Source organism: Danio rerio, chromosome 18 (genome assembly GCF_052040795.2).
Source record: "Danio rerio strain M-AB ecotype USA chromosome 18, GRCz13ab, whole genome shotgun sequence".
Taxonomy (NCBI): Eukaryota; Metazoa; Chordata; class Actinopteri; order Cypriniformes; family Danionidae; genus Danio; species Danio rerio.
The window spans coordinates 27512223-27530661 of record NC_141038.1 but is presented as its reverse complement, the minus strand read 5'-3'; the positions used below and the strand labels follow the sequence as shown (position 1 = coordinate 27530661).

Genomic DNA, 18439 nt, shown 5'->3' with positions numbered 1-18439 from the left:
GCTTTTAGAAGAAAGCAAGCGAGGCAAGGCTTTTGGGTGCAAGGTTTTTGGTGGACAGCTAAATGAAAAGGTCTGTGTTCTGAAAGGCTGCTGTCACCGCAGTATTGTGGATTGAATAGATTGAATTGGGTTTACCGCTGTCAGATCTCTCGCCTCTCTCTATGCATGTGCTGATTCCTCTAGTAAGGTGTTGGTTACCGTGGTTAGTAGAGGATGGATTCCTGTGCTGGGTCAGCATTTCACCTGGACTGCAGGTTTAAAAAAAAAAAAAAAGGAACCATGCATTTTTATTGTGACTTGGAAATAAGGATGTCTTGTATTATTGTGGAGGTTTGAGGAAAAAGGTGAACTTGCGAGAGAGATTGGTTTGTGCAGGGTCTTATTAGTTTGTCCACTAAGACTTATTAATTATGCTGAGCTCATGTGGGAAATATGTTGCTGTCTAGCATGAATGTGACGTGCAGATTGATTTTCTTGCATATTTATGCATGAGGGACTGGGTGTGTGCGTGGACAATGCTTCATACTACGGACAGGGTAAGCCCCTCTTGCAGCTCTGGTGTATATGTGTGTGTGCTTTTTTCAAAATTTGCTGAAACAGAATTTATGATTTATTTATTACATAAATGTCATCTTTTTTTGATGTTATCCTGCAGTTGTATGAAGTATCTAATGGCATTTGTCATTGTATATAACTATATAAGGATTAGTTTATATACATGTATTGCTTATTTGGTCATTTTATTTAAAATTTACATACACATTGTTGCTGAAATAAAATAAAAGACCTCTTTGAAAATGTGCTGTTTCTCTGGATTTACAAGTTATATTTCTGCGTTTGGGCTGCACAGTGATGCAGTGGGTAGCACGTTTGCTCACATCGGGAAGGTCACTGTTTTGAGCCTTGGCTGGGTCAGTTGGCGTTTCTGTGTGGAGTTTGCATCTTCTCCCCATGTTCGTGTGGGTTTTCCTCCGGGTGGTCCGGTTTCCCTCACAAGTCCAAAGACATGCACCATAGGTGAATTGGGTAGGCTAAATTGTCCGTAGTGTATGTGTGTGAATGAGTGTGTGTGGATGTTTCCCAGTGATACGTTGCAGCTGGAAGCGAATCCGCTGCATTAAACATATGCTTGATAAGTTGGCAGTTCATTCCGCTGTGGTGACCCCAGATTAATAAAGGGATTAAGCCGAAAAGAAAATGAATGAATTTATGCGTTTGTCTAAAATCAAAGTATAATTTTATTCTAAAAGCTACTGAGTTTGAAATAAAAGTGATGTCATTTAAACACGTTTATTTGCATGAAATAATTAAAAGTGACATATTTTCACAAATGTGTAAGTTCATTTTTAGATAACACTACTCCACATGTTTAGAAGGGTTAAGAACTAAAAAAAGTAAAATAAAATAAAAATAAAAAAGTGTTTAGTAAAATAACTCTGATTTTAGTAAAATAACTCAGACTCAGAGCAGCTGCTATTCTGGCCATCTGCTATTTATAAAAGTAACATGCCAGACCTTAAAAGAATAAAATACAGTTAAAGTCAGAAATATTAGCCCCCTTTGAATTATTATTATTATTTTAAATATTTCCCAAATTATATCTAACAGAGGAAGGAAATTTTCACAGTATGTCTGATAATATTTTTCAAATAAAGTCTTACTTGTTTTATTTTGGCTAGAATAAAAGCAGTTTTTAGTTAAAAAAAACATTTTAACGACAAAATTATTAGCCTTTTAAAGCAAATTTTATTTATTTATTTTTTGATAGAGTACAAAATAAACCATCTTTATACAATAACTTGCCTAATTACCCTAACCTGCCTAGTTAACCTAATTAACCCAGTTAAACCTTTAAATGTCACTTTAAGCTGTATAGAACTGTTCGGAAAAATATCTAGTAAAATATTATGTAAGTCATCATAGCAAAGATTAAATAAATTAGTTATTAGAAATAAGTTATTAAAACTACTATGTTTAGAAATGTGTTGAAAAATCATCTCTACAATAAACAGAAACTGGGGAGAAAAAATTAACAGGGGGCTAATAATTCAAGGGGTCTAATAATTCTGACTTCTACTGTATATATTAACAATATCAATTTTAGTAGAACCTTCATGTAAAATCTTTTACTTTGTCTGTTGAAATTTCTTAATATTTCATGTGTCTGGCCTGCTCCATGCGCATATGCGGTCATGACTAATTTATCCAGAGGATTTTTCCCTGTTATATCAGGAGATGGGAAATACCAGCAGCCTCCATGTCAGTTTTGCATAAATAATTGATTTGCTAAGTTCGAGTAATTACTGCACTGTGTGAATATAAATCTCTTGCATTATAGTAGCAGCTTCTAATCCAGTCTTTCCTAGTCCTAATTTCCTCGTTCAACCTGGTTAATGGTAGATTTCAGATAGATTAACGGTACACGCGTTTTGAAAGTCCTCTGGGGTTTATTAAAGAAACAGCAGGCTAGTCTCAATGTCAGAATTAGATAGTGTAAAGATTTTCTTTTGTGATGAGGATTTGTGAAATCGGCAGACCTGAGAAAAACGGCCTGCTGTGATTGGTGGGATGGGACCATGTGGGCTTGTCTGGGGTCAATTTATGATTTCCCAGCGGGGAGAAGGTTATGTTTACTCAGGATGTGGTTGGCTCCTGCAGCTAGCATGCTTTATCTGTGAGCGGCTGGAATATCTGAGCTTTGCTTCACAATCACATCAATAAATTGATCCAAAAGATGCACACCAACCTGGGACCTCTCTCTTTTAAAAAAAGATAAAGCTCAGATTTTGTCACTCTGTCCAACAAGCAAGACAAGAAAGGGCTGCGGACTGAATGATTCCCTCAGTGATTAGCCCATGTATCATGCGGTAACCAAAAAGCAGTTTTCTCAGTGAGTGTTTTTATTGATTTCCCTCCTACCAGACGGTGAGCCTGGATTTCAAAAAAGAAGCTGCTTTCCCCCAGGAAATGTCTAAATTTTATACAGTCGTAATGTTGCACTTGAAGGATTTCGACAGACATTTTGACTCTAAGATGCTTAACGTTCCTTCACGAAGATTCGAATGCCAGGATTTAGCTCGGCAGCAGGTGATTTTAACTGCAAAGAAGTTGCTGGAGATCTTAAAATAGAGCCGTTGGAAAGGGGGTGTCTTCCAGTGAGTTGCATTACAGTAGGATTGTGTGTCCCCTAACGATGAACAAGGTCAGGGAGTCTTTGGAGGAGTGCTGTTTAGTCTGGCTGATGCCACAGCTCATATGGCTCTTCATGTAATGTTGTTAGCTGAGCGGGCTTGACAGAGGCTTTGTCTTGTTGCAGTATTGTTGCTCTTTCATACATTTACAAGCTAAAAATCAGGACAAAGCCATCTAAAAGGACAGACGTTGTGTGAGTTGTAAATTCCAGGTTTGTGTGTCAGCATTACATTGAGCAATAAATCAGCTCTTTTAATTATAAACCTCAGCACTCTGTTAATAAACTACTTAAATCAGTCTGGGTTGCTTTTACAAAAAGTTCTAAAAACATTTCAGTTACATTTAGATTTAGTCATTTAGCAGACGCTTTTATCCAAAGCGGCTTACAAATGAGGACAAGGAAGCAATTTACACAACTATAAGAGCAACAATGAATAAGTGCTATAGGCAAGTTTCAGGTCTGTAAAGTCTAAGAAGGAAAGTATTAGTAATGTGATTTTTTTTTTTTTTTTTTTTTGAGTACAGTTAGTGGTATATCCAGAGAGGCAATTGCAGATTAGGAAGTGAAGTGGAGACTAAATAGTTGAGTTTTTAGTCGTTTCTTGAAAACAGTGAGTGACTCTGCCGTTCTGATGCAGTTAGGGAGTTCATTCCACCAACTGGGCAGATTGAACGCGAGCGTTCGGGAAAGTGATTTCTTCCCTCTTTGGAATGGAACCACGAGGCGACGTTCATTCACAGAACGTACGTTTCTGGAGGGCACATAGATCTGCAGAAGTGAGAGCAGATAAGAAGGGGCGCAGCCAGAAATTGCTTTATAAGCAAACATCAGTGCTTTGAATTTGATGCGAGCAGCATCTGGCAGCCAGTGCAAACGGGTGAGTAGCGGAGTGACATGTGCTCTTTTAGGTTCATTAAAGACCACTTGTACTGCTGCGTTCTGGAGCAGCTGAAGAGGCTTGATAGAGTTAGCGGGGCGCTAGCTTCAAGAAAAAACAGCTCTAAGGTGATGTTTTTCATTTTAAAATGCATGTTTTGTTATGATTAAGCCTGGAGTTAAGCCTCATTCACACTACAAGCGACTCACAGCAACAAAACGTCAAGTGACCGCTCATTTTAATGGAGAGTGAGCGATTCTGGCGACCTCCGTCTACGCGAGCGACAGCATCCGTTGGCGACCGTAGATATTTACATTAGATGTTGCCTACACTGTTGTTGCCTATTGGAAGAAATATGTCAATAGAGATGCCATTTTAGTACAGGGTAGTGCTCCTTTAAAATGAATGTGGGACTAAGGTGCAGTGGTGGACTGGCGATCCGAAGCCATAAATATGTAACATTTATACATATATCTATGATTGGAAGTATTCCCAGTGATCAGTATGCAAGTATTTACTTTTTTTAATTACCAAAATTATAATTTTACATTACTTTTTTATAGGTGGGCATGGTTTAATTTTTTTAATCAAGATTTATCTTAGAATTAATCTAGATTAATCTAGATTAAAATGGCTCATTTGAATTCTGCCAAAGGCATTCAGAATATGTGTGCTACTCAAATAATAAGTCTTTAAGAACGGGTTTCTCAAGCCATGTGGCGCATTAGACCAGGGACTCATCTCCTGTTTCCAATATGCCTTACAAACTGCTTGACAAACTGTTCTACTATGATAATTGGTGATTGAAATAAATTATGTTTAATAAGATGTAAGATAAAGATAAGATGTCGTGTCATTGAGAGATCACAACTGTTGTAAGCATTTGTTTGTGAGCAACGGAGGGTATGGCATCTCTTTGGGAGATCATAACAGGTTTATAAGTGAAGACCGGAGCTGGCGGGCATGCCGTTTTTTACATCGATGGATAAGTAACCACAAGGAAATTGCCGACAAAGAGCGTGCGTTTGTGTGCATGGAAATGTATTATCCACCCTCCCTGTTAAATTTTTCACAGATCCGGCATTATGGTTGTTATGATTACACCTGACATCCACACATCTTAGAGCTGCAAAAATGGAGCATTTTGACAATGCTAAAGACCCTGTTTAAATTTGGAAATGCCAGTGTTCTGTTTTAGTAAACACTGGCTGAACCACAAAGTTTTGAAAATGGAGGCATGGCTATCCACACTATTGTGTACCTGTTTCCTCAACCCCTCTCATAAAACAATTACACAAGTGGTAAACTGCAAGCATGGATGCCGACTAAATAGGTGCATGCCTAGTGAGCATGAAGGGTCACATATCAGTCGTTTAGCACTTTATAGTGTTTATAGAACGTTTTCATTCCAAAACACTTTGGGCAGCACTTCAACATACAGTATTCACCTTATTCTTTACAGTATGTGCGAGTAATAAAACAAAGCTTAAAAACAGCTCCTTATGCTGCTTGATGTTGCAAACTTATGTTTTCTTATTATATTCTTCTACTTGTTCTGTATAGTACTGCACACACTTGTATGTAGAGCAAATATTTTGACTGCTTTCTGCCGTTTAGTATTCCTAGTCATTTCACCCATAGGCGACTGAATCGAAAGTTCTAAATCAACAACCGAGCACACTTCCATATTGAAAAATAAGGTCAATAGCATTGATACACTTTGGGCAACCCCATTGTGAGTCCTGGCTTTTGGGCCTTTCCCAATCCTGAACACCCCACCTTTCCCCTTCCCTCATCCTAACACCCCTCCCATTTTATTTGATTTTGCCTGCTGTTAATAAAAAGCAAAAATGCCAAAAAATTAAATAAAATAAAACCAGCTAACAGTACAGGCTTAATCTAGATGTTTGACCAACTACAGTAAATCAGCTTAGGGTGGTTTAAGATGTTTTTCAGTGGTGAAGTGACTGATGGGATGAACAATGGGATGAATTGTGTTTATCCTACAAATAATGCATAATATGTTGAGGATGTCCTGTTTACTCTTGGCATTAAGATGCATATTTCTGATCCGATAACAAGTTGATGACATCAGATATAGGTATAAAATGTTTTTAAAAATATAGCCCACGCGTAAACACTGCCAGAGAGAGATGAAATGAGATTCTATATGATTTCTTTCGTAATGCAGTTAAGGGGATTCCAAATCGGAATGCGCACTGGTCTGTGAGGTTTAGCTTCAAGCATAGTAACACACACCAGCAGCCTCATGTATCAATGCTGCGTACGCACAAAACTTTGCATACGCCAGGTTTCACGCTCATGTTTGGATTTACCAACAATAAAATAAATGTGAGAATTTACGTTGGTCCACGCCAACTTCATTCCTGGCTTACGTGCATTTCTTGTATGTGTTTGTTTTATTTCCATTGGCAACTCCTAGAGGCAATTGTGTTAAATTGCACACTACAAAGTATCTGCCATGCAATGGCAGCTGTATGGGACAGGATCATCCGCATGTCTAGCAGGTATACAAGATTTCCATACCATGCAGTTGACTAGCCAAGCATTAAAGTGCAACTTGCAGCGATCGCCGGTTTTCCCAATGTAATTGGAGTAATCGACTCCGTGCACATTGCTGTAAAGGCGCCATCTGATGACGAATTTGCATAGGCTACGTGAATCCGATAAATTTCCATTCAATAAATGTGCAAATAATATGTGATGGTCAAATGCGCTTAACATAATACACACACTTATTACAGATTCCTACTTGTCTTCCTCGTGATGAAGAGTAGGCAAAATTTGATATGTAATGGGGAAAAAGAAGAATGAGGTCATCAGACGCTGGATTAGAACTGGGTTCATGAATGATAGTGTCAGAACATGTTGCCATGTGCTTTACGAGCTACGCCACTCGCGCTGCTGATGTCCTCTCTCTTTAGCTTTGTTGCCTCTGTCGATCAAACGGATGGAAATCACTCAACTAGCTCATTCCAACAACAAACTTGCAAATAACACCATTTTTCACTGGTCTACCTCCGATAGGAGCACCTCCAATTCACATTCTGTTTAAAGTTTCCCTTTTTGCTTGCTTTTGCCATTGCTCTTTCATTTGGTTTTGCCAAAGTAGGGTCATTACCATATTTATTAGGGGGAGGAGGCAGGGAGGGGTTTTGCGCATATGCACGTGCGCTCATTTTTACGTTAAGTTGGATGTACAAAAAGAATATGCGTGGGATTCCGTGTACGCAGTGTTTTATACATCTGAATTTTTTATTGCGTACGCACATTTACAGCTTTGTGCGTACGCAATGTTTTAGTATGAATTCAACGCAAGTCTTTGTAAATGAGGCCCCTGGACAAGCTATTTAAGGTCTGTTGTCTGACTAAAAGCCTTCTAGACAAGTGTGTTGGAGCTAGTTGGAGCTGAACTATATAGGATGTTGATCATAATAGGATGATCCAGTCTGATCTCACAAGGAAACAAAACTATTTTACGTTTTGTCAGTTTAGTGGCTAATTTGTACGAGTTCAGTAGTATAAAAAAATTATGATTTTAAAAAGGTGGTGTGACACAAAACCCCAACCTTAAATTCAACCATCATTGTGGGATAAGCAAATCATACTAAATTGTATGAATAAGATTGTACAAATTACCCACAAAATTAAAAAGTTACGAATTGCCATGAGATTGTGTTGGATGACCAGGCCATCAAACTGATCAAACGTGAGCAATTTATGATACGTTTTTAGAAAACACACTAAAACAGTTAATAACAGATATGCTATGTTTTCCAAAAAAAAAAAAAAAACTTTTATAAAACTTTAATCTACATAACCATTTGCATACCTTCCATTCACTTTCTTTTGCTCGTAAGCGGTGTATAGCGACTTCATTCCTCCAGTTGTGTTTTTGTGCTCCACTTGACTCTCCTTTGAAGATTTAGGTTAGGTTGTGATGACATAAGAAGAGAAGGTCTAGACCAGTGTCATCTAGCCCTGTTCCTGGAGGCACAAAAACAGTGTACATTTGGGAGGTCTGCCTTATCTGGCTCATATACAGATGAATTCTGACTCATGCAACTCTTCTTTAAAGTTGTGCTGAATTTTAGCTCTGTCTTGCTGTGTTCACGCAGTGTACAGGCGGAACAGGGGCGATTAACCTCTCCCGATCAGCAGTTGGATGGCTGAATGATTTTGTGACATTTAAGACATTTTGGTCGACCCTTGTGAGGGAATCGCACAGTTGAGCTACAAACTGACTGAGTTGAACTCTCACTGCACCTGCGCAAAGACAAAAATAAACACACACTTCCTGGGTCGTATTGGTGTTCTGATGCAATAATAAAAGTGCTAGCACTTTTAAAAGTGTTTGATATTCTCTATATTTAAAAGACACTGATCTGATTAGAAAAAAAAGAGTGGTTTTTATTTCCCTCTTTTCCACCCAAGATTCACACATCTTCCTATTAGGTGCCATAAATACATCATATGCTGGTTAATGAAAAAGTGATGTGTTGATTGCTTCCCTATAGTATGTAAAAAATATTAAGTGAGTAAAGGAGTATGCCCGATTTCATAGTATTTGAAACAGTATTAGTGAAGCTGGATGACCTACTGTACCAATGTATCCTTTCCTCCCCATGATGCCATGCAAAAGAATTCATGAATGGGAGTGAAGCATCAAAACTGACACGTTCAGGTTAAGTGGAAGTGACAACATGGAGGATGCAGCACATCTAAATTTCATTCATACTACTCACTTTCATGCTCTATAGAACACACATTTCTCTAATATAGTAAATTAAAGTAATTGTAATTTCAAATAAAGTAAATTAAAATGTGGAACCTAATTGAGTAGTATGCCAATCTTGTGCAACTATACTTTGAGAAATCAGCATATTGTGGGCTGAAATTGCATGGAAATTGCATTGTGTATGCCCGGCCTTAGCTGATTAAAGTTTGAGCTTATCTTTCCAGGTAGGGCTGGTGGTCTAGATTAGTGTTTGTCCCAACCCTGTTTCAGGAGGCACACCCAAAATTACATATTTTCCAACTTTCACCCATAGACGATAAAATCAAAACACACATAGTTGCAGGAGATGACTTGGCAATACCACCTTAATTATGCTGACTCCTAAAGTTGGATCACTCTGGATCATGTTTATATGCATGCATGAGTTTACTGAGGGTACTTTGCTTTGCTTGCATGCTCAACTATGCTCTTAAGTATACTTGCCTATGTGATTTTTAATTATCAGCACAGCATCAGTCTGAAGATGAAGATGTGTTTCTGGAGACTTGTGCATACATTCATTCACCTAAAGGATTTTATGTTGAATGGTTGGCAAGCTCAACTGTGTGCTTGTTAAAGTGGAACATACTCTAGAAAAAGAATGTTAACTGACCTTTAAAGGGCCATGAAACCCCCCGTTTCAGCAGAATGTTTTCACACCTCTAGTTCGGAAAAAGTCAGGAAAGTGGGTGTGTCTAGCTCTGTTTGGGTGGGAGTGTCGGGGGAGGGAAATGGGCAGGGTTTGAATAAAAATGGGAGTTGCCTTTTGGGCACGCGCTGTTGACCGAAGAAAAACAAACACACACACACACACACAGGGGAGAAAGACAGTGTGTTTAATGATGGTGGAGTGTTTGATACTGCACGTCGTATAAGAGAAAAAAGCCTCTGCATTTCTCTGTAACTCAGATGCACTCGGTAGGTCAGAAAGCCGTGTGTGTGTGTAGACTCTCCTGTCACAAAATGCGGCGAAAATTCAACACGACGGTCGGCAATAGTTTGCATACAGTGTTCACGTGTTGAGAGCAGCATTTACAGCGGATCTTTCAATATTGTAGTGATATTAACGTACTGTAAACTGAGTAAATTATAAATCATTTTGACTAAGGTCTGTCTTTAAACACTGAAAGAGTACTGCTGACCATACCAACTATAACTTTGCCATCTAAATAAACAAAGAAAGAGCGCTGATCGCATACACTTACCGAATCTGTAGACAGGACAATCAGCTCATACTGGAGACGAGCAGCAAATCCGGATCTCACCATTGATGAGAAAAGCTCTTATGTAAAAAATGTTCCAAACAAACGCGTCTCTGCCACACGTCGCGTGAGTCCAGCAGCACTCACATAGAGAGAAAATGAAACAAAACCTTCACATTATGAAAGCAACACTGGCGACCCGTATCTCCAAACAATTCTTATTCTTTTCCCACAACCTTTGGCAACACAACGTGTGCAGTCTCTCTGCCGTCTGAACACTGTTTCAGGTACAGTCTAAGAAAGCTAGCATGCATATTAATGAAGTTGCAGCGCATACATAATGGAGCGCGCTGATTGGTTTGAACCAAGCCTTACTCATGAATGAATGCAGCAGACTCAGAGACGTAATACTGGACACCCAGGTACAGACGTCCAGTCTACACGCTAAGATCTCATAGCAGTGATGCAGCTTCAAAAATTCAATTCAAACCGGAAGTACGAATTTGCTTGAAATAAGACAAAAACAACCAATTTTCACTTTTTAGTGAGATATATGTGCATACTCTCTGGATTGTACTCAAGTAAAACTGAGCCACACATCACCTCATTTTATTCATTTATCCATTTTTTGTTTATCCACACTGACCAGCCTGAAAACTCTACATCCCTTTATTGAATATAAATAAAACACAAGACAAATTAACACATTAAATAATTAATTTTTCCATTGGGCTTTGAGGCATTGTGACAATGTTGAGGAAAGGCCTTTACTGTAGTTTCCTAATGTCTGACAATAAAGTGGAGTTATTGATATGGGTTACACAAGAATAAAGTGTGTAAAAATATATACCTGTACAGGGGTCTGAAGTGGAGTGGAGTCTTATGTAGCCAGATTTAAGTATGGCTGCATTTCGTCATTTAAAAAAGGTATGGGACTGTATGATGCAGAGAAGGCGGGTCAATCACTGCTTTTGAAAACACTATTGGCTTGGGTTTAGGGAAGGAGGAGGTTAGGTCAGTCGATCAATCAGTCAGTCATTTAGTCAGTCAACAGGTCAACAGTGGCCTCTCATTTATTGACGTGAGAACAGCAGGAGCGAATGGCACTCGCGAGAAATATTTGAGATCTCAAAAAGTCTACATAGCGGCCTCTGGTGGATTCGTGAAGGAGGTACGTTTTCACAATGAGCCTGGGTGATTTTTTCCCCCAATTTCAGTTTAACGGAAAGAAGATTCTTTTTAACATATTTCTAAACATAATAACACAACAATAACTATTCCTTTACAACCAGTTTCTTGTATTTTTTCCATGATGATAGTACATAAAATTTAACTAGATATTTCAAGATACAATTTAAAGGCTTAACTAGGTTAATTGATTAATTAGTTATGTTAGGGTGGTTAGGCAAGTCATTAAATACCAGTGGTTTGTTCTGTAGACATATTTACATTTACATTTAGTCATTTAGCAGACACTTTTATCCAAAGCGACTTACAAATGAGGACAAGGAAGCAATTTACACAACTATAAGAGCAACAATGAATAATTGCTCTAGGCAAGTTTCAGGTGTGTAAAGTCTAAGAAGGAAAGCATTAGTAATGTGATTTTTTTTTTGTTTTTTTTGAGTACATTTAGTGGTATATCCAGAGAGGCAATTGCAGATTAGGAAGTGAAGTGGAGACTAAATAGTTGAGTTTTTAGTCGTTTCTTGAAGACAGCGAGTGACTGCCGTTCTGATGCAGTTAGGGAGTTAATTCCACCAACTGGGCAGATTGAATGCGAGAGTTCGGGAAAGTGATTTTTTCCCTCTTTGGGATGGAACCACGAGGCGACGTTCATTCACTTAACGCAAGTTTCTGGAAGGCACATAGATCTGCAGAAGTGAGAGCAGATAAGAAGGAGCAAAGCCAGAGGTCGCTTTGTAGGCAAACATCAGAGCTTTGAATTTGATGTAAGCAGCAACTGGCAGCCAGTGCAAACGGGTGAGTAGCGGAGTGACATGTGCACTTTTCGGTTCATTAAAGACCACTCGTGCTGCTGCGTTCATATATTTTAAATATATATTTCTGAAGGGGGCTAATAATATTGACTTGAAAAAGTGTTATTCATTTATTTATTTATTTATTCATTCATTCATTCATTCGTTTTCTTTTCGGCTTAGTCTCTTTATTAATCCGGGGTTGCCACAGCGGAATGGACCGCCAATTATAAGGCACATTTTTACGCAGCGGATGCCCTTCCAGCCGCAACCCATCTCTGGGAATCATTTATTTATTTATTTATTTATTTATTTATTTATTTATTTATTTATTTATTATTTATTTATTTATTTATTTATTTATTTATTTATTTATTTATTTATTTATTTATTTTTCATTAAAAACTGTTTTTATTCTAGCCAAAATAAAACAAATAATACTTTTTCCAGAAAAAAAGGTTATAGGAAATCCTGTAAAAAAAATCCTTGCTTTGAAAATCCTCTTTTTGGGAATATTTAAAAAAAAAAGAATGGATAATAATAATAACCATAATAATAATATTAATAATAATAATAATAATAATAATAATAATAATAATAATAATAATAATAGTTGTGAATTCAACTGTATACATTGAAAATACTGTATATGATATCAATGCACTGAAAAAAGTCTCCAAATTCTCCAATGAGACCATGTTTTATCTGCCGCACTGTGCTTGTGTGTGTGTATATTTGTGCATGTGTGTATGTGTGTGTGGCAGTATTATGAATTTTAGGAACTAATATTGACTCCTCAAGGTTTTTTTAGTCATGGTTCATAGCTTGCCCAGGTTCATTACTCTCAGCTGTGCTGAAACAAAACAGATGCTCCTTTTCCAGTCTCAGCAGCGCTGCAGAAAACCTGCCCAGCTGCACTTTGTTTTTTCCAAGGCACGTCCTGGTTATTGAAACCACTTTCTTTTTTTTCTTTTTTTTTGGTCTCCCCACTTCTGTGTCACACCAGGCACCAGTGTAACAAAGTTGAAAAGAAAAGCAGCAGCAAGTCTTCTTGTTTTCTTTTGATGGAGTTAATTAGTGCTGTTTTTGAAGCTCCCCTTGAGGTCTGGCTCAAATACAAGACTTCTGTTCGCTCTTGGCCTGCTGAAAGACTTGAATGACAAGTCATGTCACTGAGCTGTGTCCACACCGCAGGGACGAAACAAAGTGTACAGGGAGATGCAGGTCAAGTTTAAATACGGTCTTGAAGTAAATACCAAGGCTGTAAAAAGTTGTTTTCTGCATTTTAAACAAAACATGCTTAAATGTGTTAATCTCTTTCTCAAGGTCATGTTGTTCTGAAATTCAAGCATTTATTATTACTCTACAAAGTAAAGTAGGTTGTATGTAGTTTGATCATGAATAGGGAAGCATTTAATTATTTATTATTAAGCATTTATTATTAAGCATTATTCCAACAGGATAAAATAATAATAATAATAATAATATTAATAATAATGATAATAATAATAATAATAATAATAATAATAATAATAATAATAATTATTATTATTATTATTATTATTATTATTATGTTAGAATCAACCTAATTTATATATCCTAATGCATTTTATTATTATTAGTAGTAGTAGTAGTAGTATGAATATTATTTTTATGAAATAAATAAATAATTATTACATTTGTTATTTGATAAATTGATTAAAAATAATTTGTGGTTAATAATAAATGAATAAACGAATAAATAAAAAAATTGAATGAATGAATGAATGAATGAATGAATGAATGAATGAATGAATGAATGAATGAAAGAAAGAATGAATGAATGATAAGCAGACGAACTAATGAATAAATGAACAAACGAAAGTACTAACTAAGGAACAAAAGACAAACAAACAAATGAATGAATGGATATTTATTATTATATGTTGCTGTTGTTGTCCCTTTCCTCAAGGTCAGTTTACTCTGAAACGTGTGTGTAGCTGAATGCAGGCATTGCTGGACGCTGTAAATCAGGCTGCATATCATCTGGTCATGAATAGGGAAGCATTAACTGACGCAGCTTCTGTCTGTTAATTATTTTAACTGACAGCATGGGGAAGTTGGGAAGGGGGGAGGACAGACAAATGATCTATTACAGACTGCCAAGGGAATTATCCTGGCAGAAACATGAAAGCAAAGCATCGCTCCTTTGATATGGACATTTAGAGGCACCTGAGGAGAAGTTTTTCTGCTGTGTGCTTGCTCTCGAACGACTCTCTTTCTCAGCTTCTCTGTGAACATACAATGTTTCTGGAGACCGCGAAATACATCCGAGGAGGTATATAGTTTTGCAGTTTTTGTTTTTACTAATCCGTGAGAGGCCGATGTGTGCACTTTTTCGCATCTCAAATGTCTCGCGAGTACCGTTCGCGCCCGCGCTGTTCTCGCGTAAACCCACTAGAGGCCGCTGTTCACCGACTGAATGCCTGACTGATTGACTGGGCGACCGGCCAATCGACCGACCCGCACTCCTCCTTCCCTAAATCCAACCAATTTTAACGATTGAACCCGGTCGTTGTCGTGGTCAACTCCTCTCTGCACCTCAAGTCCGCCGACGTACACAACAAACTAATTGGTTAACTGGACAAACTGGTTGTGGCGGGAAAGCCCTCCACACAGAGGTAAGCGGTCAGCCGGTAAGCGCCAAAAAGTACAGCGTCATACCGCTCCGTAGCTTTCGCCTAAAAAATGAAATGCAGCCATACGTACCTCCGGCTACATACTTCGCGGTCTCCAGAAACCTCTGCGGGATTACGTTTTTCAGAATGAGCCAGTGTTGCAATCTGAAACTCAATGTTTTAACTGTAGAAATTATACACAATACTTTTTGAATGGTGTTGTGCAACAAGTGTTTGGTTCGAAAGTGTTAAGATCTAGCATTGTTGTATTTCCAAAGGATTACACAAAATGTCCTGTCTGAAACTGTATCAGAGGAAATTATGTTATTAATCTCTCAAAATCAAGTGGGATTTTGGAGTTCTGCCTGAATTTTGCCTACCCAAATTCAAATGCCTTTGAATTTTTATAAAACACTGGAAAGTGTTTGAAAAAATTGTATATGTTGCCTGTGTTAATAAACCCCTTTTTTTGTAAACTCAAATTTGAAAGTGTACCTTTTAGGATCTTTGTGGTCTAGGTTGCTGTAATTAATTTTGGTGGTTCTTGCACATGTCAGTAATAAGAAAAAAGAAAAATGTCTCATAATCTATGTAAAAGTTATTCTATTCCAACTGATGAGAGAACGGGACCACTTATGGGGGTATTGGGCCAGTATGGACCTATCAAATTTAAAGAATGCAAAAGTAAATGACGTCACAAACCCAGTACCAGGTCCCAGAGTTTAGATGGTAAAAAAGTAATAATGATAATTACCTTATAGTTATTCAATTATTATTATTATTATTATTATTATTATTATTATTATTATTATTGTTTCATGTTGTTATTATTTATTTATTCTTATTATTAGTTAAAAATGGAATTTTGAAATAAAATATAATAGAAACAGAATATTATTATTATTATACTACTATTAATATTATTATTTTATTATGTGTGGGTTTATTTTAAAATATAGGATTGAATGTAGTATTTGTTGTTGTTTTTGTTAAAAGCATTGATATATTCTTTTTATTTAACATAAAACTGCATATTCTACATAAAAGTACTTCTACAGCTGTTATTAGTATATTGCTATATATGTTATATTTACTATTTTACATTAAACATATACTGTACTTATTTATTTATTGTTAATAATAGATACTTGTTAAACGTAGAGCTTAGATGCAAAAGCCTTTCAGTGTCATCTAAATCTTTCCTCAAAAATGAGCATTTATGTTCAGTCATTTCACTTTTATGGTGAGGGAATACATTAATTCCATTGCCTTCAACCTGAACATAAACATAGGAAGCTGAGAATAATGCTCATTTTGGGCAAAAATCTGATGGCACTTATAGGTTTTTGCATCTTTTAATAATACTCATTCATTTGTTCTAGAACCCATAAACCATATTTATTTTTGCTAGCTGTCTGAAGTAACCAGAAATACAGTGGTTGCACTAACTTTCTACTAATCACAAGGTTCACAAGCAGATAAGAGACAGAAGTGAAAGACCTGGGGCTCTTGAGGAGACACCGGCGTCTGCTCAGGCTGATGGCACAGCTTGTAAGGTTTTATGAGGGTGGGATATTAGTCATCCAGATGAAAGTAAATGTGAAAAGTCTCTCTCTTTTTTTTTTTTTATCTTTCACCAGTCAAAATTTAATCTTAACCCCCAGGAGACATTCTCCTGCAAATATACTGGTAAATAAAAAGATTAATGCCACTATATATGAAACATATTTCCATGATCTGCTCATTACAGCGTAAACAGGATGACTTTAAAGTGTGGTAGCACTTTCACCTTTTGGCTGACTTGCAATTAGACCTGTAAACAGACTCTGTAACTCTTGTAACCTGTAATTAGTGCCTTGTGAGCAAACTGGTCTGTAGAGAATTTTAACGTACATTTGGTTACAGTTAATCAAGCTGGATGGCTTATTACATCCGGGAAAAATAATTATTTGACTGTATATTCACACACTCACAATCAGACACTGATTTAAAAAACAAACAATAAAAAACTTATCAGAATGTTGTTTTTATTTTAAATATATATATATATATATATTTTATTTTAAAGTATTTTTAATTTAATGAATCCTGTATACACGTAATAAACATTTTTATTATTGTTTTTCCACTATAAAACAAATATAAATGCATACTGTATACTGAATGCTGTATAAAGACCTTATTAAATTTCCATTAACGCTTGTCAGTAAATGGCTGGTGTTTGGAATGGTTAATGTCATTGCATAGGAAACAGCATCAACAACCCCTAACAGATGCATGAGAAAGTATTTTGATGGCATTATTCACATAAAGTTTCATTCACATCACAAAGCATTAAAGACTTCATATTTTTTAATAGTCTCATTTTACAGCTCCTCTAGAAAAAAAAAAAAAAACTGTTTAGTTTTACTATTTTTAGATCCATTCAGTCGATCTCTCTGCGTGGCGTGAACAATTTTTGCTTTGCTTAGCATAGATCATTGAATCAGATTAGACCATGCTCAAAAATCATCAAAGCGTTTCAATAATTGTGACTATTTTGTAGTTACATCATGTATTAAGACTGACAGGAAAGTAAAAGTTGCCATTTTCTAGGCCAATATGGGAACAATACTCTTATTTTAACGTAATAATCAAGCAAATGTGGCTACAGAAAAGTCAAGCTTTGCGTTAAAAAACTCTGGCTCTTTTTGAGCGAGATGCCAAGGAGCAATGATGCTTTTTGAGCAAGATGTCTATTCAGATTCAATAATAAATCTCACAACTTTTTCAATTAATTTATTTGTTAATCTGTTTCCATCATAATTTATGTTCATTTTTTTAACACAGGCTCATTGGAAATAAGTGCTTCAGCCTATATTTCTGTCAGACGTTTTGTAAAATACATTGGTACAGGTACATTTTGTTGCATCTTTCAGATGGCAAATTCACTATAGGGGCACTCTGCTCATTTTTGTGAATGTAAAATACATTGTTTAGGATATGTTTTGTTATACATGTCATAGACAGATCCTTTTTGTAGAAGTTCAAAAGAAGATAGGGCTTGTCGTACAGATCATCAAGCAAACCTCTAAACCAACCCAAAAAATCTTTTTTTTTTTTCAATCACAAGCATATTAGAGAACCACGGCCACATATACTAGTTTACCTCGTTTTTGCATTGCTTTTATCTTTTTTTTTTTTTTTTTTTGTGGAATGTTGCTTTATCAGACTCAAACTCAAGCTCTCTGCATCAGAAGTTCAACAATGTACCTAGTGAGCTACTCAGCAATCTGACCACACCAGAAAAGTTGTCCATGTGGAGATACATGAGGCAAACGTATTCAATTACAGCTATCATTAGTGTGGAAAAAATCATAATGCTTATTACTGTTCTTTTTTACCTAGAAACGGCAGTTAAACAAATATTGAATATGTGTTTTTTTTGGTTTACATTAATCTAATATGTCTGTGTTGGCATTTTTCATTCATTTATTCATTTATTTTCTTGTCGGCTTAGTCCCTTTATTAATTCGGGGTCGCCACAGCAGAATGAACTGCCAAGTTATCCAGCAAGTTTTTACGCAGCGGATGCCCTTCCAGCCGCAACCCATTCCTGGGAAAAATTTTTCCTATTGTATAAAAAGTAAATCCTACTCAGCATAAATTATTCATGCGATACATAAAAAACAGGTGGTTTGAAACATTTTACTAGTGATTAACTGAATGCCAGAGTATGGAATCGATGCTCTGA

At 36.6% G+C, this 18439-nt stretch overlaps 1 protein-coding gene across 1 annotated transcript in view; it reads left to right on the top strand.

Moving 5' to 3' along the window:
- Positions 1-18439, top strand: part of sema4ba (sema domain, immunoglobulin domain (Ig), transmembrane domain (TM) and short cytoplasmic domain, (semaphorin) 4Ba) — a 160450-nt gene that overhangs the window by 177 nt on the left and 141834 nt on the right. The window lies entirely within an intron of this gene.